The sequence below is a fragment of the Anomalospiza imberbis genome, chromosome 1 (genome assembly GCF_031753505.1).
Source record: "Anomalospiza imberbis isolate Cuckoo-Finch-1a 21T00152 chromosome 1, ASM3175350v1, whole genome shotgun sequence".
NCBI classification, from domain to species: Eukaryota; Metazoa; Chordata; class Aves; order Passeriformes; family Viduidae; genus Anomalospiza; species Anomalospiza imberbis.
The window spans coordinates 92,813,142-92,840,506 of NC_089681.1; the positions used below are offsets into that span (position 1 = coordinate 92,813,142).

The window sequence follows — 27,365 nt, forward strand, 5'->3', positions numbered from 1 at the left end:
TTACACAATTGTGAAAGAATTTTAATTTACTTTTTAAAAACTTTTTTTATGGTCCTGTATGAAATTTTGAAGAAGTCTCCAGAAAGAAGACAAAGCTGACACTTGTTTGCAGTGGTTATGCATTCCTCCAATTTCCTCTGTTCTTTTTCCACAAAATAACACCATTTGAGAAATTATATGTAAGAGACAGTGAACAAAAAATACTCAATTACATAGAGTGCATTCTTTCCATGGATTATGTGACAAAATGTCTGAATAAAAATACATATTTAAAGTGAACACAATGCTTTTCTCTCTGCTTTTTAAAATAATATTTCAATTTAAAAAAAACCCAGTAAAGTAAGAATGCCTTTTTACACATGACATTTCACAATTTTTTTTAACCTGGTGAATTGAATTAAATCCTCTAAAAATTTTACCAGCATTCCTTTAATTTTTAAAAATTATTTGACCATTTCTACTTGTTTGAGTCCCTAAATTATGTTTCAATTGTCATTTCAGCCACATGGAATACAGAAAATTAATTTTCACATATTTCAAGACTCAAATGTGCATACAAAACACAACAAAACAGCCTGGAACAGTAAACACCTTTTCAACATAGCACAATGCCCACCTTATGATTGCACATTTTTTCTAATGGATTCAGAAGTATGAGATAAAATATTACAGAGCCACAGCTAGTGGGGTGAGAGAAACCAAACCCAAATCCCTCAAACCCCTGCATAAAAACATTTAGTACTTTAGGTAAATAGGGATCCATTTCTGAATTAAATCCTACAGGGAAAAAAATGTTAGGCATTGTTTTACAATTTGCCAGATGTTTCCAGGTTATTTTTCTCTTTCCATCAGAGTCAAGTTAATCATGTTCAATAGGCCACCCTGCAAGGGAAAGTAAAAGTAACTTTGTTAGACAGCTGCTTTGCATAAAGTGCTTGCTTTCAAGGAATATTGTGCAGCCTGGAGATACTAGAAAGTAATAACAGAATAAAAAGGGGGAGGGAAAATCTGCTCACACATCACCACCCTACTGAGTATCTCCACAACCCCCAAAATGAAACTAAAGCTTTGTTTTAGTGTTAGGGGCGGCTAAATCAAAATTCATTGATGACATTAAAAAAGCCAACTTGATCCACTGTGAAATACTGTCACCTCATTTTCCTTTATGACTCTAACTAAGAGTTAGAGTAGGGATACAGTCTGAATAGACCTTAGCATGTAAATAATGACTAAATGATAGGACAGTTTGAAAGCAGGATTTGAAATCTATGGAGAAAAAAGTACAGTGATGATGGCTTAGCTCAGAATGCAGGAACAGACCCAGGTCTGCTTTCTAACCGACTTTTATATTTTTAAATTATTATATTTTCCATCCTTCAACTACTTGAAAAAATATTTCAAGGCCTTTGATTACACATGGAGAGATTTGAGACAACTCAGCTGGCAAACACATTTATATCTGGGAAAACCCCACATACCTCAATATAAAAAATATAGACATAATTCTAGTGTTGAAAACTTCCTCAGTTTTTATTGCATAATTATTGTTTTTAAAGAATCTGATTTTAAAAGAGCCTTATCAAAACTATGATTTTATGACAAAATAATGGGGTTTAAATTAGGCATGGGGAGCTCCAGTATAACTGAGAATCTTCATGCTCACCATCATCTACTTTTCTAGTTTCTCAGGCTATCTTTGAAAAGTTTACATTATTATAAGATTTTCATGACTTTATCTACTGAGTGGAGATTTTATAATCATAGATATTATATTGAACTATGACTTATAATTACCAAAGAAGGTTTACTGCATGTACAGTGATTGCCTGAACAAGCAAACACACACATACATAAGTCTAGAGAGGCACATGAGGCACACATGCATAAATATATTTACATGTATATACTTGGAGGGGGGAGGTGGAGGCATTAGTTAGTGGACATAGAACACATTGGATCCAATCGCTGAATTTAATTACAATCTCTTCGGTAGATAGTTTTGAATATGATACCAAGACCCTGACTCAAAAGGAGAAATAATGTTGTTACTACAGAGAATGCTGAACAAAACGCACTGACATACATTGAGACAGTAATGCATGAAACATAGAATTGCTAGTGGTCCCAGTGGATACAGCTGGGTGGTAATTTTGTATTAATATTGCATTAAATATTAATTAAATTTGCTGCCTTGCCGCACTTAGGAGCAGCAACCCATCACCAAATGGTACAGCACCCAGGGGGAGCATCAGGGACATCTCTTCAAAAAATAAATCAATTTTCAGTCCTTGACACTAGTTTTTTTGTTAATTTAAATTTTCCTGGTTTCTAGTTTTTAATCCTAACAAAGTGACTCCTGCACGTGTGTGTGCATGTGTGTGTGAGAATATGGAAAACTTCTGGTCTTCCTTGTGGCGCTAACACAGAAAAATCTGGGCACATCCCCATGACCCAGCTGGAGTTGAAGGTGTTTTCGGTCTTCATATACTTAGGAACCTTGGAACTTTTTTCAATAGAAGTGTAGGTCAGTAGGAGTGAATATAAACCTCCTCATTACTTTCTGCAGATCTCTTCTAGAAGGATTGCATGAATGAGCATTTGAAAATGACTGTGCTTTATCCCTTTTATCACACAGTCACCACGATTTACTAACTCCCTGGCAGGGACTCCAAGCTGTCTGCCTCCATAAATCAACAGCAGTCACCTTAGCCTTCTCCCAGAGGGTTCAGGTTGAGGTGCATGCAGGTTGGGATAATTCATGGGAAACATGACAGCCGCCTTAAAGATTTGTTTATGACTTGATAAATGCACAGATGTGCCAAGGTTTTTGTAGGCAAATGATACTTGGATGTTTGCTGCTGAGAGAGTATACTTTGATATAGATATCCAGTCTCTTAAAAAAAGTGTATTTTTCAGGATATATTAACAAATGTAGCTCTTGTTTAAGACCACTGTTTTATGTATTTGCCTCTTTAATTTTAAAAGTAACATATGGACTAGAGCCCAGTATTCGTCAAACTGATGTGGGAACAGAGCAGACATTTATAAATCTAGTCCATAAGCACATTTTCTCATGTTTTGTTTAATCTAATTGCAATTATGTTGTGTTGGGAGAAGAACAGTAGGAGCAAAACCCTAGCACCTCAGTGGCACTAAGATCTGAGTGGCTCTGAAAATGTGAGGTAGAAACCCTTGCATTTGGCAGAGCTACATGGACAGATTTTGCACCAAATGAGCAACCTGCGGAGCACGTGTTGTTGCCCCTCCACCCCACAAAGTTCACGCACATTTGTGCACACAACGTGTTCCTAAAGTGCCCCTTACAGCAGGAGCTACTGAAGAGGGATGAGGGAGAACCAGGACACATCCATTTCTGGGCTGTAAAGAGAGAGGCTGCAGCACAGACATCCTGCCAGGCAACCTGTGCCACATGAGGCTCAGCCATAATGTGCAGACTCATCCAGGGTGTTTGGCTGCTTACTCTGACAGCAGTAAAATCCCTAATTCACAGTGGCTACTTTTAACCTGGAGGTTGTTCAGACACCAGCTTTGCAGCAGCATGGACCTCTGCCCTGCACCTTATCTCTTCCCTTGGCACCCTGGCTTCCCTGGAAAAATGGAGCCCCACAGTGTTCCTGCTGGCATTTCAGTTAGGCACATGTGCCCACAGGTCAGCAGAGACACAGGCACTATTTCTTTTCAGGAACAATGGATGTAGTGAAAGAAGCAAAAAGACTCAAAAAAGGAGAGGTAAGGATATTGATTTGCTAAAGAAAAGTGTTACTCAGAGCCTGAGCTGGGATAATAGAACCGCAGGACACGTCCTTACACAAGGAACTCTCCTTGAGATGTATAGATTTAATGGCAGCTGTATTGCCTTCTAAAAATGCCTTGTGCTATGAGATACGGTATGTACAGTAAAAATAGCACTCTCTGCACAGCAGGTTTCTATTATGGGATTAAACAATTGTGCCCACGTTGTAAAAACCTGCTAATGACTACCAAAGGCAAATCTCCCCAAAGCAGCTGGTCAATGAAAGAAAGTCACAAACAAAAGACTAATGACCTAAAAGTAAAATTCTAACCTGAAGATACCACAGAAAATATTGCTTAAAAAGCTAATGGTACAAAAGTGTGAATTATGCAACTAAACCCAACTGACAACATCCATTGTTCCCCCATATCCTATGCTACTACTTCTGTTAATGCATATGAGATTGTAAAATGCAGGGGGAAAGACAGCATGCAAAGTGTGCTTATTTATGAATTCCATATTCAATGATTCTTCAGCTAAAACAGAAGAGGCACAGATGATTCTGACTGTTATGGAAGGATTCTGACTGACTGGAAGGTTATGCTAACAGCACTATATAGGCCCCTACTAGTCCCTGCAGTGACTGAAGTTTTATGCAACCTATTTAGATAACTCTGAAAGAAATCAATTTGGTTCCCTTCTAGAGTTGACCAGGTCATTCATTTAATTAAACTTCAACAAGTGTAAAAAAAAATTTCTTTCAGTTCAAATGGTCTCATATTATATCCTTTTTTAGCATATGGTACCAGGCAGATTGCCAGCCCTATATGGAAGGAGAAATTCAGCAATACATTGCAATAAAGCTCTCTCCTGGCTCCTCAGTCAAAATTTAATTTCACCTAAAATATTCTTTCTTGCCCTTTTTTATTTCTAGGATCTCAACATAAAGTCATCAGCATTCATGCAGTAAGATTAGATTTAATGTGTTTCTAAAGCCTCCCATTAACCTTTCAGAAAGTCTGACATTTCCTGATTCACCAGACAACTAAGTCTTTTTCTATTGGGGTAGACAGTCTCTTCTCAAATCACTTGCATGTGTCAATAATGACTCCTTTCTTTCCCCACAATCTGGAGGAGATTGGGGCCCCAGCTTCCTTGACTGAAGGGGGTTGCTTCTGCAAGAGCTTGTGCACAAGCAAAGGCAGGGATAGAGAAATAACATTAAGCAGCTTCAGAATCAGAAGCTTCTGCAGATAGCCTCAAACCCAGACATAGGTGGATTGGGTAGTAGATAATTCTTTATTAAGGTACTGACAGAAATGTAGTCTTTCAGGATACTTATGAGCCTGAGGAAAAGCTGCTATTATTCTTAAGTTTCCATTCCTGCTGAGCCAGCACCTGTTTGCACTTTTCCCTCATTCTGATCAAGAAAAGATTCTCACTTTGCATGTAATAAAATGTTGCTTTATTTCCCCTGTAAGCCAAATACATTGACATAATTGGGTGTGTGCCTGGTTTATGGCCTAAAGATTTGGCCTTTTATACATACACAATTATCTAGATCACTTTTCCCCCCTTCACTCCACACCTTCAACTCCTCTCCCACCCCCAGACTCATGTCAAAACAACAAGATTCTCAGGTCTATTTTTTAAGTTAATACATATAAATATCATGTGCTTGCAGATCTATTTGATTTCCTTGAGCTATCAGCATGAGAGAAATTCTTTACATTTTAGCCATTAGTTTGTTTTATAAAATTAGCGATCACATGGCTTTGGTGAACTGGTCAACTTACTTGCTGCCTGCAACTACAAAATTCAAATATTTTCTATAACCCAGATACCATGGAAGTTCTTGACTGAGTTTGCATTTGTCATATAGAATGAACTGGCATTCAATAATGGAGTCCCCGTTGTATAATATTTTTGAGGAAGGACAAGGAAATCTTGGTCTTTTGTCCTTGATTTTGTGTTTCTTTCCCACAATCTAAGATGGCTCTCAAAAACATAAATGCTTATGATTTTTCCCACAGATGTGAAGCACAAGATATACTATCAGGAATTTAATGCCACAAAAGCTGAAACAAAGCAATATCTTTTAAACTTGCTTGGAGGCCACACACAGCTTTTTTATGCAACTCATATGTTGGTTATTGCAAAAAGGAATCCCCTCTTTCTTTCCCCCGTGTCAACTCTAACTAAAGCAATTGAGAGGAAGTACTGTTTTCTTTGTCTTATATGCATTTATATACATCTATATGTCAATGTAGTTATACAGTGGTCTGTACCTATATCTATCCATGTTGATATCTAGATTGATATGTGTTTATATATGTATTTATAGATATAAAAATATATCTATATATCTCAATATAAATAGGCATATGTAGGAATATGTATATTCAGAGCTCACAATAAGTTTCAATACCAATGTGTGTTCATAGATGTTCTTATCCATGCAAACAGATCTACTGATCCTTTTTGAGCTGCATATTGATATCAATAGGCATGAATGCCTATTGACTTGATTACTAGTACTGCCTATGGATTTGAATATCTATTGATAGGTATTGATACCTGTAGACATCAATATCTTTTGGTATTAAGACCTTAATTCTTAACAATACCTATATTAATGGGTACCAATATCTATGAATATTTATATCTATGATATTAATACCTATCACTAGTCACTGATAATAGTAATCTCTCTCAATAAGCATTGGTACATTTTTCTGTCAATAGGCATTGGTACCTACCAACATAGATCCCTTTTTAGAGCAATATGATAGGCCTCAATAACTATTGGTTTGGATACCTATTGGTGGTTACTGATATGAGTAGGTATTGATACAAATTTATATGTCCAAATATCCATACCTGTTGATAGACATCAACTTAGTCAACCTGTTCAATTTGACATCTATCTATCGTGATGGGTATCTATGTCTATTGTACTGGATATGGATTTGGGTCTCAATATGCACTATTAAATATCAAGAGCAGTACCCTTTGATAATGTTCATGAAGAAGATTCAAAACAGTGAGCAATTGAAGTGTATCAATATCAGTAGCAACAATATCTATTTATATTTGTAGCCACTGGTACTCATTGATACCTTCTGCTATTGTAAACAATGAATAAGTATCAATACCCATGTATTTGGATAGCTATCAGCGAGTAGCATATCAATGGGTATGGCTACCTATCATTACCATTCAGTATCAATAATTGTTGATAGTCACCTAGGCCACCCATTACTGATAGTTTTTTTCATCAATACCTACCTGTATTGATAAGCATAACTGTCTAATATCTATAATTTTAATACTGATTTTGATATCAATAGGCATCAATGCCTACAAATATCAATATATTTTGAAATCAATAGTCATCAACAGACACTCAACACTTATCAATTTTGATTCCTATCAATGATAGGTAATGATGAGGATAGATATCAATAGGTATTGACACCTATCCATATTAATGGATATTTTTAGACATCCATACTTACTGGTTTCAATGTTGATTTCAATATCTATATGTATCAGTAACTATCAATATTGATACCTACTGATTTTGACATCTATTGGTAACATAAGGCATACATACCTATGAACACCAGTAGAGCTACTCTTTATCATGCTGGAAAAGTTCCTTAAATTTCTAAAATTCAAGATGTGTCTTTATTCATCCCATACTAACCCCTTTGTTCAACCAATTTGTCTGACACAGAGAGACACCACATTTTAGGGAATCCTTCTGGGAAGTTTTGTCTGCAATGAAGCCCTGCTTTGCACTGGAGTCAAAATATACTTCTTGGCAATGCTGTGCTGGTAAGCCTTGATAAAACAAGGAGGCCAGGGAATAGCCTTGTCAACAAGGACAACTTCCATAGAGTATTTTGATAATGCAATAATGAGTTGGAATAAAATGGCCTGATGGCCTGGCTTTTATTATTGATATGGACTACATTTCTAAGACATCTTCCTGTAAAGACTTACATGACAAAAGCCCCCATGGAGATAACTCGCATAAATAGCATATATTTTATTACTGATTTACTAAAAGGATATTATTGCTACTGCAAACTTAGGAAAATTGTCTCTATGGGTCAAATTCCATTTTGATATTACTGCAAAGAAGGTAACAAATGCACCAGATATTTTTTAACCTTCTTATCCAGACCATAAGAAAAACTCTAGTTTAGCTGGTGGTTTAACTTTTCCAAAACCATACCCTAATATGTTGTGTGCTGCACTAAGTGTCTCAAGAAGAGAATAATAAACAGAAAAGAGTCTACTCCAAACAACTTAAGCCTTAACAAGCTGGTGAATCATGAAAGATGTTAAACCTTACTTTGCCAGTGAGCATTTTGATTAAAAGAGAAGAGAAATACAAAAGGCAAACACCAGATGATGCATCACATGTAGGTGCTGAGACTGTACTGAGTGTGGAAAGTTAAATGCTTATTGCTGATTTGGAGGCTCTCCCAACCTGATTGCAAGGGCCCAGCCCCACAGTCCTCCAGCAAAGGAGAGGGACAGACCCAGAGACTGCAGTCAGGCTCAGCCACTAATCCCAACCATGAGTCACCTCCCTGGGGATGGACTGGGACATCAGCCCATGGCTGGGCCTCTGTCAATGGAACCCATGGCCAGGCAAGGCTGAGGGGAGATGAAAACTGGCATTGCTGCAGCACCACATCTTCAGGGACTGATGGACCTAGAGGGCTGGAATGGGGTTCTGAGCCATGGACAGAGTGGGAACACTCCCAGAGGGCTGGGTAGAGATTGTCAACACTGGTGGTGCCCCTGGACCATGACAAAAAAGCAGCGCTGTCAAAATTTCTTCAGGTATAGCTGTGCATATACCTGATAGGTATCATGCCAGGGTTCCCCTACCAGACTGCAGCAGAGTATAATATATCACTCTGGAGAACACTTGCCCACTTTTCTACCATTCCTACAGAACCTAAAGAATACTAAAATAGCGTCAAAAGAAGACCTTCCCCGCCTGTTGGATGCATGGTAAGACAAGTTAAGGGTGGGAATTCTGAAAACTCCTCTAAGAAAGGATTGTGTGCCAGCAGGAGCAGAGTCAGTGATGAAACTATACAAAATCCCCACAGTGGAGTACACATGATACTGCTGGAAAGGAATCTGAGCTATACAGCTTGTTTTCTTTCAGATCATTAAGTTTTCCAGCCCTGGAGAGTTCTGGTTTCTGAATTCCTAATTCTGGACCCATTATGGTTAAAACAGAGTGTGATAATCCAAGATGATGTAAGATATATAGAGTGCATTCACATTGCAAAGTGACACAGACATGAGGGAAATAAACACCATCATATTTAAAATATATTTAAGCTCCCAACTGCCAAATCGAAGTCTAAGCATATGATTTTGAAATCCAAACTATATAATCACATTTGAAAATTCTATGGTCATTATGAAGTATTTATTAACTGTTCATTACCAAATAAAGCAATTCATTATTTAAAACGTGCTTAGCTATCTAAAATAATCCATCTCGATTTCGGTTCTGTTTTCATCCAAGTGATAATATACTACAATACATTAAAAGGTTTAAGTAAAGCTTTAAGAAACTTATTTTTCCATGTACCTAGGCCAATAGTTTCTGCCTTTGGAGGGGCCACTTCTAAGGGTTAGGAAAAAGTAGCCAAGAAAAGAGAAACTTATATTTCTAGAAGTTTTATATTTGCTGTACAGAAGATGTACACTTCACAGATATACAAAACCAGTAATATGGGTGTTAGGTAGGGTTCTTGCCAATAAATTATTACACTGTTTTCCAGCATTTCCACATAGAATCAGCTGTATTTTTCTCCTAGGAAAATTTATGGGGAAATAGAGGGGCATTCTTGTTTCTGTTCAAGTGACCAGTTATTCTGTCCATGCCAGTTAACAGTAGCATCACCCATCATCTCTGTCTTTGATTACCTCTATCAGACCCAGTCATTTCTGTGGTCAGATGCTCAGTACAACCAGAGTCTGTGCTGCTATCAGTGAAGCTGGGTTTTACACCAGGATCTCGTGATCTAGATGCTGTAGAAGGCAGCCTAGGTGGAAGTGTATGCAACCCAGGGGCAGGACTCCAGGGAGTCACAGGGATTGGCATCATGGTCTAGATGACAACTTCCTCTTCAAAATCCATTTCTCCCTCTTTCTCAAGGCAAGACCATTTAGCATGATACCTATCTGCCAAAGCCAGGGCCACCGGGGATGTGAGCTACTCAGACCTGGGATGCCTTAACAGCATCATCTCTTAAGCAGCTGTGCCAATATCACTGAGAGTGCAGAGAGAGACTTGAGTAGGTAATCCATACTTTCTCTACATAGAAATGAATATAGGTTAATTAATAAAATGACTTTTTCTTGGTAAGTGATTTAAAACCATGGAGTGAAGGTTTGCACATAGAGTCCTGCAGGAGTTTAAGCTACTACTACTACTACTGCTACAAAATTTCTACAGTCTAGGATTTTAAGGGATTTTTCAGTAATTTCTGTATTAGAGAATGAAATAAAATGAGAACTAGGGGTTTTTTTTATTATTATTATTATAAGTTTGTGTAACTGGCAGGTGCTTTGCACTGGAAAATACAAGTGAATGAAGGTGAGAAGATGCTATAGGGCAAAAAGATATTAATGGAGGACAAAGACAGCAGGCTACACTGTCAAGGGGGATATCAACAGACCCTCCAGCCATTCTGCTTCACTGAGGCAGGTTCAGGGGGATGCATGTCCTTTCAGCTCTATTTCTGCAGCTGTGTGTTAGATATATAAATATATACTCACATCTCATACACTCCTGGGGATTTTTTTAAATTTTAAAATATTTTATTTTTAGGGGTTTTTTGGGTTTTTTTTGGTTTTTTTTCTTGTTTTTATTGTTGGTTTGTTTGGGTTTTATTTTTTTTAAGAAAATAAAGGAATATATTTCCTTGCCAACAATCAATCAATACACTATGGAATAGCAAATTAAACTCTAAAGCCTCTCAGGTCTAGATTAATTCTGGCTAATTTTAGGTACATAAATGAGACACAGTTTATGCCCAATGCCAATTTGGGTACCCTCTGTTGTCAAGACAGAGAGACAGGATACCTCCAGAGGACACATAAGCATTAAAGTGGCTTGAGATCACACTCAGAAAGTGTCTGTCTGTGTCAGCTAGCAGTAGAAGATAAGTGGACAAGCCATAATCAGAATTTAGGTGTCTTAATTAGATGCCTGGAATTGGTTGAGTTGATTCCAGATTTATTTAAGCAGGAAGATGAATAGAGGATTTGTGAATGAAAAGCAAAAGGACAACAAATCAGTATAGCAGTCAGCTTTTCTTTCTAGACTCCAAAAGTCACTTCAAAGACACAGAGAAATAAAAAAATTTAATATTTTAAAACACTGAAGAAAAATAATTTATAAAATTCCTTCGAGCTAAGACATTTAACATAACAGTCATAGAAAATCAGTTTTCATTTCTTTGCTTCCCTGCTTTGTATGGCATCCTCAAAGGCACATTTGAAGTTTCAAAAATAATATTTTTTTAATATTAGGTGGATGATTAAAGACACTGCTAGTGGAATCAGAATTTTTCTCTCTTTCTAAAATAATGCAAATGTTTATTTTACAAGAATCACCTTTGGCATGATGGAAATCTCACTGAAAGTAATGGTAATTATTCAGGTTAGACCTTAATATTCCATGTATTTCCATAGCTTTTCATTTGATTATGCTTCTTTTGAAGCTCTGTTATTAAAGAAAATAAGTGCTACCTTTCAAACACAGCTGCAGTAGTGGCAAGGGACAAGGGTTCTCTGTAGCATTAATTTTAATGTATTTTCACTCTTAAGATTGACCTTCCATTTATAAGATAAAAGTACGTTTGAGACAAGGAGTCTCCCTGAGATATTAATAGCTTTTATATTTATTATATTTAATAGCTATTAATATTTAATTATTCTCCTTTCCTTGGTAGTAATACTTCAGAAGGCATTCAGAGAAGCTGCATGAGCACACTGCACATGAAACTGCATGAGCACACAGTACTCAGAACATGCAGACATTTGTTTTATTTGTCCATTTCCCTTGATTTGCCAAACTGTTTTAAAAGCAATTGCCAAACTCGATTGATGTCTTTCATTTTGCGGTATAGAGGTGAAAAGATTACACATTATCCTCTGAGGCTGGCAGTGGCAGAAATTACCCAGGGTCACACTTCCAAAGAAAAATTTAAAAGCAGCAGAGCTCCTCTCTTGGAGCTACTTTCTCCTATTTGGGATGGTTTTGGTGGCACCCAGCACTTGTGCCAGAACAGCAGCACTCTGACTTCTTCTGCTGCCAAAGAAGGAGCTTGTGAGCACAGTCAGACCTCACAACCTGGCTTTCCAAGGATGTCTGGTCAGGTGCTGAGGAAGCCAGGGAGAAGGGGGTGGTGCCACCTGCAGAGCCCTGAAGTTGTTGGCAGCTCTGGGATAACAGCACATTCTCATGCTGTTGGTGATCATAAAAGCCAATTGAACTGAACAAGGCCAGACCACTTCCACCACAGCCTCAGGTGGAGGTTAGCTTGGTCCAAAGAGAGGGGTGGATGTGAAAAAAAAGCTGTTCTGGGCACTGCTGTGGAAAGCAAATAAATTTGCCCTATGATATTTTCATTTACCAAGAGAAACAGATGGGGGTGGGTGAACAAGCCAAAACCAGCTTTAATTATTACTCCTTTGAAAAGGAATGTGCACAGGGACTCATTCTGCAATAATTTGGAATCAAGCTAGCAGTAATACCTCTTTAAAAGATCCCCTAGTACTTGTTCCAACAGCTCAGTCTATTTTGCTTTTAAACTCCTTCACCTACAGCTCAATACAGTTCCATTACACTCAGGCTCCTAAATCCATTGAAGGATTTTAGAAGCATACAGCTGAATATGTTGCAAACATCATCTGTGGGGGCACTCAGGCAAATTTCATTTAACACTGAAATTTGTTTTCAAGATTTGACAAAGATTTTCTTTGTATTTGGACAGGCAGATGTATTACCATTGTGGAATGTCACTTTCAGAGAAGTGAGGAGGTTTCACAAGGATAGATCTGTGCTTAACAATAGATTATTACTTTCTCTAAATGAACTAGTTCAATCCAACGGAAAGAGAAGCCAGAGTGGTTCAAATTAAAGTTTGTCTTAAAATACTTCTACTTACTGTACAAACCTAATATTTTCTTGACTGCTGTTTAGGAGAGATATCACACTGTGATACCTAATGAAGCTCAAATGTAAATTATTAAAATAACATAGAGCAATCAGGTGGGAATTGAAAATTCAGAATCATTCTGTGTTTGCTGAGAAGTCATTATTAAAGAAAAAAGAATCATTCATTTCCACTGAGTTACTTGGAGACATTAAACACCACATGACAGAGGCTATTCATATTTCACTAGCATCTAGGACATCCAGCCTCTCTAGTAGGAAATAGGCTCCCTATGGATGTATCTAAGCAAAGGTGAATCTGAGGCATCTTGAGATGAGATGCTCTAACAGAGGACAAAAAGCTAGAAAACCATTAAACAAAAGCTGATTAACTCAAACCTTTCAAATTCCAGCCTAGTGCCCTAAATCAGATTGACTCTCCTCCATGCTATGACTAGAAATTCAGGCTGAATCATACAGATTATACAATCTTTCCTCTTGATGCCAAGCAGCAATTTCAACTTTCCTTGTGTTGGTTATTTTTGTTTTTTGTATTCTGATGGGTGTGTGCATGGATTTGGTAGCCTCTCTCCTCTGAGGCTTCTTCCCCTTTCAGCTGCGTACCTCCATGTTAACATTATGCTGGTTGCCTGCACGCCTTGGTCCTAAGCACTGGGAAAGCCAGACTGGGAAGATTGCCCAAGGGAAGGCAGCATGATCTCCTCTTCCAAGAAGCTGAGTAGCATCTAGTTTCATAGCTTTCAGTGAAGGAGACCTTGCATATTCCCAAGCTGCTCCACCCCTGGCAGGTTCAACCCATATACAATGTGTTGCTCCTACTGCATTAAGTCAAGGTTGATAATCTGTTATTCTGTTGAAATTTGAGTGCAGGAGATGCAAGAAGTTAACAGTGGAGAGACTTGTAATTTATATCCTACTCTCAACTCACTGCAATAAAAACAGGCCAACAGTGCAGGAGAGTTTTGAAACTTGAAAATTAAAACTGGACACTGGGATTTAATTTTCTGTGGTGGTTTTGTGACCAAAAAGAGTCTGCAATAGGTGTAGGCCAAATACTGAGTGTGTCTGCTCAAGTTTTTATTGCAGTGAGAATAGGCTTGGATAAAAACCACAGGAGTACTTCAGGATCTGGCCCCATGTAGGGTGTTTAGGGGAGACTGGTTGTCAGCAACTGGGTCAAGCCAACAACTTCTGTCTACTTAAAATAAAGTCATTATTCTCAAACCCACAGCAGTGCCTGCTTCTGATGACTGATGCAGTCACTGATTGAAACCAGAATTAACCAAAATCTTTCTCAGTCTCTGCTTCTAATTTAACTTCCCAGCCTTGCTATTTCTGGCTGTAAACGTTTTTATTTTTTTTTACTCTGAGAGAGAGTTCAAAGTTTTTAACTGATTGTGCCCAACTAAGTTTTCTAGCCAGGAGCCTGTACTGCTTCTTGAACTTGAAAATAATTGGTCCAGTCAGGGATTTCTTGAGGAACACTGGATAAAATGCTCTGTAGGCATTTCAAGGGTAATCATAGGCTAACCTGTCCCAGGATACTTAATCTGTTAGATCATATTCCATATTTTTATCATGATAGCATGAAGAGGCCCCAGCAGGACCCCCAGTGAGCTAGAAATTTTAGAAATGCAGATGTTTACATGATCTCTTTCCCAAAAGCTAACTGTCATGGTTTGACACTGGCGTGATGCCAGCACCCCCCATGAAAATGTACTTTTCTAAATAATTGCTGTGAGATGTGATCAGGAACAGAGCAGAGCAGGCCCAAGCTTAGTAACAAAGAAAAGAACTTTATTAAACTACTACTACTATAAAAACTACAAACACTAAATCCTGGATGAAGACTTTCCAAAACACCCCTCCTCCTCCCACCTAATTTCCAAGCAAACTCAACAGTGAGACACCACCCAGGATCCTGATCAAGTTGCTACCCTTCAGATATTCAAATACTCAATCTTTCAAGGGAGACAGGAGTCTCTCCTGTGCCACAGACTCCCCAGGAAACACAATTGCCACCCTTGTGTTTCCATGTCACACATGGCAACCGCCCGGAGAAAATCTGCCATGGTGACACTCTCCTTTCCATGTCACAGTGCTCTCACCACCGTGCATGGACAGACTGCTCATAGGGCTCCTTTAAGGATGTTTTGCCATGGACCGAAAGAGAAAACAGTTCAGTTTCTCATTTTGGGACTACAGTCCCCCCCATTTTCCCCTGGGGCTGAGAGTCCAAGAACAGAGGTCTTCTTCTCCTCTTCTTCTTCCTTGAAGATAGAGGGCTTCTCCACACCTTCTTCAACTCTCCTCTGTTCTCTCTACTCCTCTGCTGGTAATCACTGAAACAGGTCTCCTGTCACACCAATGCATCCCCCTAAGTGCAGCTTCTGTTAGGAGAATTTGGTTCAGTCTATGGCTAACAAGAAAAGTCCAGCCACAAGCCACTCCATCATCTCCTTCCAACTCAAGAATTTCTTCTTCCATCATTTCGGATCCCAGACCGTCTCTCTTCTACTTCAAATCAAGGAGGAGTAATATTTTACAAAGCCTTCATTTCTCAGGAAAGGGTTAAAAGCTCAGACTCCCTGGACAGCTGATATCTCTGCCCAGCAGCTGATTCCCAAGGCCAAGGCTGGGCGCCTTCCGCCCCCTCCTTCTCCTCCGCACCGGCAAAGTTACAGGTGCCGTCCGGACTCTCTGTCTCTTCCCTCTGGGGGTGGAATGACAAAGACATCTCCGCTTCTCTCTACCCTTCCGTCCACAGGAGCTGGCTCGGTTCCAGTCCTTCTACCCCTCGGCTCACCTCAACCAGGCCTCATGGCTTCCCCTCCCCCACCCAGCCCCATGGCTGGGCAGGGGAGGTCTGCACAGCACCCTGACCGGAACCAAAGAGAGCGAGCTCTTGGGAGTTCCTGCTTTTAACCCCCTGTGTTCTCAGAGGCGTATCCCTATCTTCAGTGGTCACTTCAGGTGCCAATATCTAAACTTGACCACTGATTGGTTTGACCCAACTTCCTGAAAAAATCACTTCCATGTCAAACCACAACACTAACAATCTAAAAGAAGCCTATAAAAAGCATATTTAGAGAAAAACAATAAACCTGGTAAAATGGTCACTGTAGTGAATAATCTTATTTGCTTGTATTAAACTTACTTTTGTCATCTGACCAGCAATATCCAGCTTGTGTCAAATCAACTAGCAAAGAAATGGATATTTCTGTGCAAAACTCACAGGAAATCTTGCAACATCACTTTTTTGCTATACTTTTGGATAGCTGCAGTTATTCCCTGTTAAAATTATTAGTAGTCTAAATGAATGAGATCACCTACTGAATAAAAGCACAGCCAAGCCACACTCATAACATGATCTCATGCAGGCATGTCTTCAAGAATGCCCCCCTGAGAATTTTCAACAATTGTTCATCCAATTGTTGTAAGTAACCTCTGTTCAGAAAGGAAATGTGGCTGACAAAATCAACTAAAAAAAGAACTCACTGGTGCCAAAAAATATTAAAAAGTGTTTCTGCCTGGGTATTTTAATATATATTCTTTTCTCATCACTAAAAAAGAATCTATTCATTTTAAACATATCTACATAATGTTAATTTTTCACATACAAGGGCCATTCATTTATTTCAGTGGGGGCTCATGAGACTAGGTCTTAAATAAGTTATGCATAAGTGTCTCCATACCCTAGTGCCAAATATAGCAAAACATTCTCTCATCTTACGGCACCCATATAGTGCAGTACTGTCTGCACAGCTCCAACACCAAAAATATTTTTGTCTCATCTACAAGGCATGAAATCATTGTTTTTCAGAAAGGAATGGAGGAACCAGGAGAAGAAAACATCCACCAGTTGAAGACCATTTTGCTGCTAAACAAGCCAGATGATTCCTTGTCAGATTTTCATAATTCATCATCTACTTTTCAAAAGTCTCCCATCTGCATACCTGTCCTAAAATACAGAGGATTATAAGGTACTTGTTGAGAGGAACTGTGCACTGGAGAGGGCACTTGAACCAGAACCACTAAATCCTCAGACTAGCCTCATAATCACGAGCTCATCCTTCTTCCCAAATCTCTGCCAAGATCACCAGGAACTCAGACATTACACAGCATGGACTTTCTGTCTCGTTGAAGAACTTTGATCCTTGCAAGCAGACATTTTCTACCCAAGACAGCTCATTGCATTAGTCTGTCCCCTTGCCAGCTCTGTGCAGAGGCTAAAGAGAAATTTTGCTGCACAAGACAGAGTGAAACATGAAGATGTGGTTCAAATGGAAAGCATAAGTGGCCAGAAAAAAGAAAAGAAAATGTGGGGAAAAGGGGGAAAGAAGAAAAGAGGGGATGGATGAGAGCAAAGAGAAAGAAACAGATGCTGGCTTTGTGGCATGGGTTTAAAAGCCTTTATGTGAGGACTAAGTGTATGGTATTACTGACATTTAGCACTCAGAAATGACACTACAGTTGGTAAGCGCCTTTGGGCAGCAGACAGACACGGCACCATGCAAAATACCTCACAGATTTTTAGCAAGTCCACTTAATGATCTTTTATTGTATGAGTCACAGATCTCACTGACAAATTTGTAGAACAGTCAGTGCTAGTGTGAGCCACCAGCATGCTTGCACAAAATGCCACTAATGATACTGCACTTCTGAAGCACAGAAATGATGTTAGATGGTCTTCTAGACAAAATAGTCTCCCTGCACTCTCTCCAATTCAGATTTTCAGGATGTCACTGAAAAACAGGTTTTCTGACACTGTCATTGGCCTTTTGAAGATCTTTTTTTAGTTTTATTTTGGTTACCGAGGGATAATGCCAACCAAGTGTGCCCACACTTTTTTAATGTTTCTGCTAGCAGGAAGTTACCTGACAGCTATCCAGAGCACAACACCCCCAAAACTTAAGAACCATGCAAAGGGACAGGTACAAAACAGTGACACAGGAAGACCACAGTGCTGCAAGTCTCCAGTCATGTTTGTTTGCCTAGCACACATGGCAGAAGGTGAAACAGGCACGCTTGGTCTGCTAAACCAAGCAAGGGGATCTAACGGAGACAATGAATGGGGCCAGGTGCTTTTTATTCTCTAACAGATGGTATGAAAAAACCTTGTATGCAATTTCAGCATTTCTGTGCATGTGAGAGAAAAAGTCTAAATTTATATTTAACTTCTCTTGAGGAGGACTGACTGCCATTTTCACTTCTTTTTCCTCACTGGAAAAAGTGGGCCTGGGCCTGATTCTCAGCTGATGTAATCTGGCATTTTGCCACCCAAAGCAATGAATGTGCATGGGCACAGGGGAAAGACAATGGTTTAGCCAGGGACCCTTGAGAAAGCTCTGCCTTTAAGTGCTACCACAGACTGACATCCATGCAAAGCAAACAGGATGTCCAATTTTAAATCTCTAACAAGCCACATCCTGTAAACTCCATTCTACTCAGCTGACCCAGGAGATAAATGGTTGGGACTGATCCACAGCCATGATAAGGCTGGTTTGCTTAAAGTTATAGCTGAAAATGCCTCCTGAATGGGACTTTATTCTATTCCACCTGCACTACACCCCACTTCAGGCAGGCAACAAAAGAAAACGGTAGATCAGATGTGGGACTGCTGTCCCAGCAGAGCTCAAATGTTCCTGGTGGTTGTGTCCAGGACATCGCCAGCCCCAGAGTAATCATCAGCCTTACCCGTCACTAAACCTGATCTTCAGACAGATAAAAAATAAGGGTTTTCCTTCTAGGGAAAAAAAAACAATCGCTTAATTGCAAATGGATTTAAGAATATCATAAAGACATACCAGCTCATAGCTGTTGAAAGAGGCAGTTTGTTGGTCTTTCACTGCTATTCCACTCTTCATTCACAGTACATCTGCTATTAAGAGACTTTTAAAGCTCATCCAGGTTGTCTGAAGCAATCCTGGCTAACAAACACATGAAAACTATTTGGGAACATTTGTTGCTTCGGGTTTATAAACCTGTATCAGTCATGCCATAGTACTCTGAGGACTGACTATAGTCCTTAATTTTCATTCACCACAATATTTGCAAGTATGTCCATGTGAGAAGCTGCTAATCAGGGTCCACAAAGGCCAAATAATTTTGAGTCTATGAATGTGCGTGGTTGTGCGTTGTGGCCTAAAAGCCATAATCATTAATGCTATATGTTGATAGAAACATTGCATTTTATTTTTTTAATATTAGAAGAAAAGCTGGCATTATCCAAACATGACTAAAATTGAATAAGATGCACTTTTTGGACTATTCTAGACATAATTTCATCACAGCACTCTCAACACATACTTTGTTGTTCATTTACATGCAAGACTGGCAGTACAGGCTAAAAGCTTCTGTTGTACTCTAGTTTAGTCTGAAAGCTATCCACCGAGCAATGAGGAGGCTGGCAGAAAACTCTTGGTTTCTGACTGCCCTCCACAACTCCCACCAATGAAGAGACAGCCCTGCTGGGAATGATGGCAGAAAAACCCAGCAGAGACTGATGCCATCTCATGCATGAGACAGGCAGAAAAAGCAGAATAGGGAGGATGCAGGAACAGGTTGAATTTTGCTGAAGTCACATATTTGATCATAGCCAACCCAAGTCCTCAGAGCAGATGCCAGTCCCTGAGACTGACTCCACAGCATTTCCTGTAAGTATATTTTAATTGTACAATCAATCGAGACTTTTCTGGGGCAGGAAAAGCAGGCCTTAGAGCTAAGTCCTACTGCTGGATTAGTTCTGCACCAGTATGGATTTCAGCAGGTTGGCTTATGGTTTGTCACGCTGCATTACTTCGTGTACTGCTCTATGAATTCATTTGTGGCAGACTGTGGGAGAATATGCCTGTTCTTCCTAGGCCCTTGTTTGCAAGTGCTCTCAGCTTGCCAGCACAGTAAATTAAACTGCTGGTGGAAAGACACAGATCCTACTCTAGAAGATGAACTCTTCCAGCTGTTAATGTAAGTCAGATTTTGGGACAGGGAGCAAAAGGGAAAAAAAGAGGGAGATGAAGGGTATGAGACTTGGTGGAAGGAATTTTGGCAGTGGGTTTTACCCTGACAAGCAGCAGGGTTCCTTGCAAAGGAGATCACGTATGTTTCATGCAGGCCTGGAATCATGGAGACAGCTGATGAGAGTTTAGGCTTTGCCAGACAATAGCATTGTAGTACACACACCAAGAAAAACTCATCAGATATGAGTGGAAAAGTAGCTTTCTGGAGAATTCCCTCATGGAATCATTACTGAGCCTTCCCTCAGCATGCTAGCAACATGTGCAGACACGTGGACAGAGACTCCTCTTGCTATGAACGATGCCACCCTATGCTGTAGCATGTTCCAGAGTGCCCACCACAAAGTATCTCATGGACACCATAGCTCCTGACCTCTCCAGCATTCCTGACTATAAGCTACTTGTTCAGTCATTCCCCAGGAACAGACTCTTAATCCTTAGTGACGTTAACTACCATCAGAACAATGGTACTTATGGGACTGTACTAGAAAAGGAGGAATGAGCAGAAGGTGCAGGAGGAATTGAGCACAGCCCAGAGATGGGTGCCCAAATTCTGTCAAATAGCATTGATGAGAGGGGACTGTACATTGCTCTCCATATATTTTAAGTACACACCATCAAAAGCAACCTAGCCTGCTTTAGAAAAAGCATAGCCAATAGGTTGAGGGAATAGATCCTTCCCCTCTGCCCTGCCCTGCTGAGATATACTTTGGGTGCTAGGTCTAGTTCTAGGCTTGAAGAGAGAACTCAACATACTGGAGTGGATCCAGCAAAACAACCTCAATGATAATTAAGGGGTTGAAGTATTTTACATAAACAAGAGCGGGCTGAGAGAGCTGGGACTCTCCAGTCTGGAGAAAAGAGGGAATTTTATCAAAGAGTATAAATATCTGAAGGGGAGGATAGTCAGTAAAGAAGGTGGAATCTAAGTAGTCCCTATTTATAGGACAAGAGGAGGTGGACATGAGCTGAAATACAAAGAAGTCCACTTAAATGTAAAATAAAACTTTGTTTTCCTATAAGGATGGTCAAACACTGGAAGAGGTATCCTGGAGAGTCTGTGGAGTCTTCATCCTTGGAGATATTCAAAGCCCGAGTTGATGTGGTACTGAGCAACCTGCAGTATTTGACCCTGCCGAGTGCAGCAAGGTCAGACTGGATGACATCCTAAGGTCTTTTGCTTCTGCAGCTTTTCTGTGACATTCTGTCCTTTGAAATAAGGACAACGGTACTAAGCCAGCTTGTCTTTCAACAAGGCTATTGGAGTACAAGCAAAATTCCATAAGTGTACAAGCTTTTTCTTCATCACCTCTTGAAGCAGCAGTCAAAGGAAGTTGGTGTCCTATACTGGGATTTTAGCAAGACACATAGCAGCTTGGCTATCTTTACCAACTATCTTTCAATGCTAAAGCCAGCATGCTTTATAGCCAATGTTAGCAAACCTTTGCTAAGGAAAAAAGAAACAATTGCAGAATATTTCCAGTCTCAGGCTAGAGGCAGGATGTCCAAGACTGAATCTGTCTGAAAAGTAATTTCCTTCTGATGTAAAAGACATTCTCTTTTTAATTCTCCCTCCTGCAAATACCATTGCTTTCTTATTTACTAAATGGGGCCAAATATCAGCCAGCAGAAAGTGTCCAACATGTCCCATGGTATGTATCAACTCATACCCATTATGGAAAGCTTTATTCAGGTCTGTAGAAAATAAGTGGCTCTTAAATGAATGTTTTCTAGAAACAAAATAATTTTCTCAGCAATGTCTTAACATTTTCTATGGAGGGGAAAAACAAAAAAAAAAATCCACATCTATAATAACCCTGCTGAAAGTGTGCAAAAGTCTCTGCTACAGGAGAGGTTGCTCTCCTTGCTCCTTACTTATACTTTCATACCTACCTATAGCATGGTAATTCAGACTGTTTATTTCTCCAAAGAAATTGCTGCTAAATGATTGTGTAAAGTGTTGGTTCCCTCACATGGTGTCTTAGCTGACACTTCAGTTGTGGGTGCCTCTATCCTCACAGAGCAAAATAAGTTTGGTTCAGGAGTATTTCTTACATAAGGGAATCAGGAAAATCTGTCCCTTTGTTCTCTCTCTGCTCTCATAAATAGATGATCTGTCCCAAAACATCCAACTGCAGATCTGCCAGCCACACTGCATCAATAGAGGGCTTGGTAATGTAAACCCTGGCCCTGTAATGGTTTCAGGTTGGCCGAAGCACAGCCCAGCAATTCCTGGTAAGATGCTTCTCCTAAGCTATTTTGCTGTGCAAGCTTCTGGCATCGCACTTATGTCATGCCCAAGGATGGCACCACAGCCTAAAAAGAAGGTAAACCTGAAGAGTCCTGTGCTAACCAGAAGGTATCTGCCCCTTGTGAGCCCTGAGTGCCCTTTTGCCTTCAAAGCCATTTGACACGAGGGAATCTGAGAAGCTTCCAGGCCTCCAGTAGGACTGAAAGTTGTGGTAATCATAGGGTCTGCAATACTCTTTGTGCAGGCAGCAAAGAAGGAAGATAAAAATGCAAATGAGGATGTCTTCTGTGACAAAGGAGACTAACAAAACCCAATGTCTGGCTTGTACAAGTGATTATTAGCACTTTTTTGTGCATTTCCAAATACAGAATAGTTGCTATTCACACAAATGAATGACAATAAGTTTACTGCTTATTATTTATATCATTAATTTCTAATACAAGCTGCAGAATATAGGATATAGGGAAATATTATAAGAAATGTTGCAAGATTACCAGAAAAGCACATGAACATTTCTCATACAGGAATATAGAATAACAACAACTATAATAAGTTTGAAAAGCCTCAGGTAGTGTGCAAATAATAAAATGCTACAAAAGTAATAAATCCACAAGGTTATTAGTACAAGAGCAATGATGCAAATTATTTCAAGTCTCATTTGGCTTTGAGCATTTTCTTCTAGGTCAGTGATTTGAATAATAGGTAGGCAAACACTGCAGAAGATTTTGTGTAAATATTTGTTTAATGTTTTAATGAATTCACTTAGCTTGTGTTTATTTTCCACTAATATTGTAATACAGTGGCTCCCAATCTGCTGCATATTATAGAAAGCCTGATGCTGTAAAGGGGGAAGATGGATCAAGCCCAGGCCATACACCCTTGTCACAGTGAATGTGTTTTGTGGCAAGTTCATGAATATGATTCATTTTAAACAAGTATTGGCAAACTGGTCAAAGAAATCCAATTCTGTATTTGTTCACATGAGAATTTGTTCCATATGCTTTGGATATAGGAATATTCATTTATTCTGACCAGGAACAAGGTTGTACACTGAATCATCACTAAGCCTGGGAATTAGTATTTCAACTTCAAATATTAAGAAAAAGAATGTGATTCACAGATATCTGCTCTTACTTAGAATTATTTGAAATAAATATAGGAACACTGATATTTTCACAGACTATTAATAAAAACAGAAAGATGCAAAATACATTTAACAGCCGATGCCCAATTGCTAACCAGACATTATATTACATTTTAGTTATTACTTTCAATACACTCTGTTCAAAAATGGTTCCTAATATGCAATACCTGATGGCAATTCACAGACGTCTATGGAAAGAGTTTAGCTCAGCTTCTATAGAAATAGTCTCACAGAAACAGCACTGCAAATGCAATCTGCACTGCCTGGCAATATAGCAAGGAAGCCATGGGGAGGCAACAAACCTCACTTAAATGTTTACTCCCGCCACCTCTTTCCCACGGCTGTTGGATAACACACTGCTGAAGCACCGGTGTTAAGTAGGACTTAGAAAGGCAGGGAACACGGGTAGTGCTATTCTAGCAGAGTGACAACACACCTCCTTTAAATATATTATGCTGTTCATACAGGCTGTTACCAGGCTAACATATAATAAATTCTTCCTTTTTCCTAAGGCAGCACCATCCAATTCAGTTTCAAGTTTAACAATGTCCAAGTTCATTACCCAGCTTCATCCCACCACCTGTCCTGTGGATTCTTGCCAAACAAATTTCCATTCAGAATCTCATCTTTTCACAATCCAGTGTGGTTAAGTTTTTGCTGGGAAGTGGATGTTTCCAAGGCTGGAAAGAAAATGGTAGTGAAGCTCCTGCTAAAATAAATCTTGCTGAAGCCAAGGATACTGGAAAATGAACGACTAATATCTAACCTACTATGTTGGCCACAATCCTGGGTAAAAGAGCTTCAGGAATATCCAGAAAGCAATAACCTAGATGATACAATTCTAATCAGGATTTTGGATGCAGAAACAGTAATAAAACTCACTCTTCCCATAATCACATGCAATTTATTAACCACAGTGGCTAAAGAAAACCTTTTGTTTCTGTGTTGTTATAAGAACTGCTGTGGTATAAGCATGTATTTTAAAAGGCCATTAGTTGCTGCTAAAACATTGATTTCTCAAATACAGGAATCCATCTCTCAGTTTATGAAACTATAAGACTTTCCCAATTTTAAATAATATTTTTATAGACTTATAACAAATCTGCTGATTGCCAAGAAAAGATAGTTCGGTCTATTTGGAGACTAGTGATTCAGAAACAGATGACAATATAAGAAACTAAGTAAGTATCTGTATCATGACAAACCTACCACTAAATTATGTTCATCAAAAAAATTCCTGGACTTCACTTCATTCTGATGTATGTAGTAATGTACTTCATTCATGTAATTCATGTAATGTACATTCATTAATATAAATTAGTGTAGAAATCATACATGGATAAAAATCAGTAGGATTTTGCTGAGGCATGGCACTATGGAACTGATAAATGTCTTGAGGTGCATTTGGGCTGGTAACTAGGATGCATATGTGCATACCGGCATAAAACCAACACTGAAGTACATCAGGCTGCATTTCGGGAAATGCCAGAGTCAAGTTGATCTTAGAAATTCCTGATTCAAATTTCCTGCCAGGTAAGCAGGTGAAACACCAGATGATTACAGCATTTCAGATATTCCATTCTCTGGAAGGCAAGTATGTATACATATAAATGCATACATTACTTCTATCTGGGAAAAAATGAAGATACATTTTGAATGAAAAATGCGGTATTTACTTCCAAACCTCAAGGACTGTGAAGGAAAGAATGTTACAACCTCACAGACCCTTCCAAACAGCCTTTTCCTCCTCTGGCACCCACCAATTTCTGCCCAGATGTTAGAGTGCTACCCTCCCACAGGAGATAGCAGTCTTTCCTGCTTTCTCTCTGTCTTTGTAATGGTTTTCCCACACTCTGCCTTCTGCTCTCTGTTCCACCCCTCTTGTACTTGGCCAAGACAATTGTCTGGTCTTCAGACATCCCAGTCTCATGGTCCTTGCTCACCAGGTTGCTTTTCATTCCTTTTAACCTCCCATTATTGACACAATTGTTCCTGGCCTACAGGTCCTATCCCCTTCAGTCCTAGCTCTACTCTTCTTCCTCTCAAATTTTATGGTATCTTTTGCCTTCTCCTCTCCCCAATTTGCTTCTTAGAATACTTTTCATACCTCATACTGCAAGACTCTCTCAGATCAGATGCCTTTAGCCTCTGGGTAACTGTCCATTTCTTTTCCCAGGATAACAAAATTACACAGATTAAAATTGTAGTGGTTCTTGCTAACCTTTCCCTTGCTCCACCTCCCAGCTTCTGCCCGTTCCAGCATTTTTAGCACATTATAGCACTATGGTCATGAGATAAATGCCAGTCACCCACAGCTACCATTGGATTATAATTAATGTGGGGGAAAACTTCAACAGAATTAATTTGCAGTAAGTACCCAGAAAAGCCTGTTTCATTTATACTCACTAAATTTCTAAAGGCATAGTTTCAGGATAGCCTTACATGGAGGTGATGAAAGGCAGATTAACTCAAAATTCTGCTCCATACCGTAACAATTGTTTAAAGGAACACATGGGCAAAGCAGACCACACAACAGATTTCACCCTAGCCCTGTTCTAGGAAATGCCTCCGCATTCTATGACAACAATAATCATAAGAAGAGATAATAATAGATTTTTGGATCCACTGAACATGGAACTTTTCAGACCATAAAGTAAAAGTTTGAAAATTTAGTTACAATAAAATGACTGTTTTGCCATGAGGACTGTTTGGCTTACCAGCTTGGGCACTGGTCACTGTGTGTTTGCAAGTATGGAGTTTTAAATTTTTTTTTTTGTTCTTTGCTTGTTTTGCTTTGTCTGTGTTTTTTTTACTATATATCACAATACTACTGGCATGATGGTACTATGTTTAAAAGCTCCTCATATTCCAATGCTCTTGACAAATCCATCATTCTTCAAGTTGTAGGACATTTTCCAGGCCCTCTCAGAATCATGAGGAATGAGGCTACTGCCTGCTCTCAGGATGACAGTTTATGCTGAGGCTCAAATACAGCAGAAAACAGATAGTCTTACTGGCATCAAAGAACACACTATCTGCTACTGAGATTGAAGATTCTTCCTTCTGCATTAATTAGGTTTGTATTGGTACTCTTCATGAGTCATTCTTGGATTCTAGAACTTTCTACAACATATGCATGCTACTGTACATGGTACACACACCGTCTGTAAACCCATAGATTGTCTTTCCTCTGCTCTGCCAAAGACAGATAGCTACCCATTTCCACACCGAGATGATAAAACTCTAATTCTAGTGACAGAGTACAGAGAACTGGTACAGAGAACTGTTTGAATTTTAGGAGAATGATGTGGATTTGTTGAGGGTCAACAAGAATTTTGTGTAGACATGCTGTTTGATTAAGGAGCTGACTATGATATCAATTATCAGCTATGACTGACTCAATTCTACTATTTCAGATATAATCGCCAGCAGCCAGACCTGGCAGCTGTGGGGCATTCCTTTGCAGCAATATAGCTGTGTATAAAATAATGATATTTTGGATTACCCAAGCAGCTGGACTGCAACTCATAGCTGGAACTGAAGAAAGTAATACACATTTAATTTAGAGCAAATCTGGCATTGCAAAGTACACAAAGGCCTCGGTTTTAGCAAGGTAACCAACATCTCGTTCCAGTATCACTTTTTTTTTCCTCCTAAAGAAATAATTTCTGAAGTTCTGAAGAATAGATCATAAGAACTTTATCAAATGTGCCTGGGACTTTGCAGCCAAAGTCAAATTGAAAAAGCAATGAGGCTGATATTTAACCACCATAAGTGAAGCTTTCCTCTGAGAAATTCTGTAAGTTTCCCAATCTTTATTTATTCACAAACCATGGCCAAATGAAGTCTTCAAGTTAAGATCCTTACAGATAGTTCAGTGCTTGGCAATTGTGGCTACATGGATCAATTTTCTTCTTGTTTTTTTTTTTTTAATTTTTCTTTTTCCTTTTTTTTGACATATGGAAATGTTAAGT

The 27,365-nt window shown here is 39.1% G+C and overlaps 1 long non-coding RNA gene across 1 annotated transcript in view; it reads right to left on the bottom strand.

The window, feature by feature from the left end:
* Window positions 1–343: 343 nt before the first annotated feature.
* Window positions 344–27,365, bottom strand: part of LOC137479646 (uncharacterized) — a 42,691-nt gene continuing 15,669 nt past the window's right edge. The window contains exon 3 of the long non-coding RNA XR_011002415.1: window positions 344–882. This is a non-coding gene — a long non-coding RNA (uncharacterized lncRNA). The remainder of the gene's footprint in view (window positions 883–27,365) is intronic.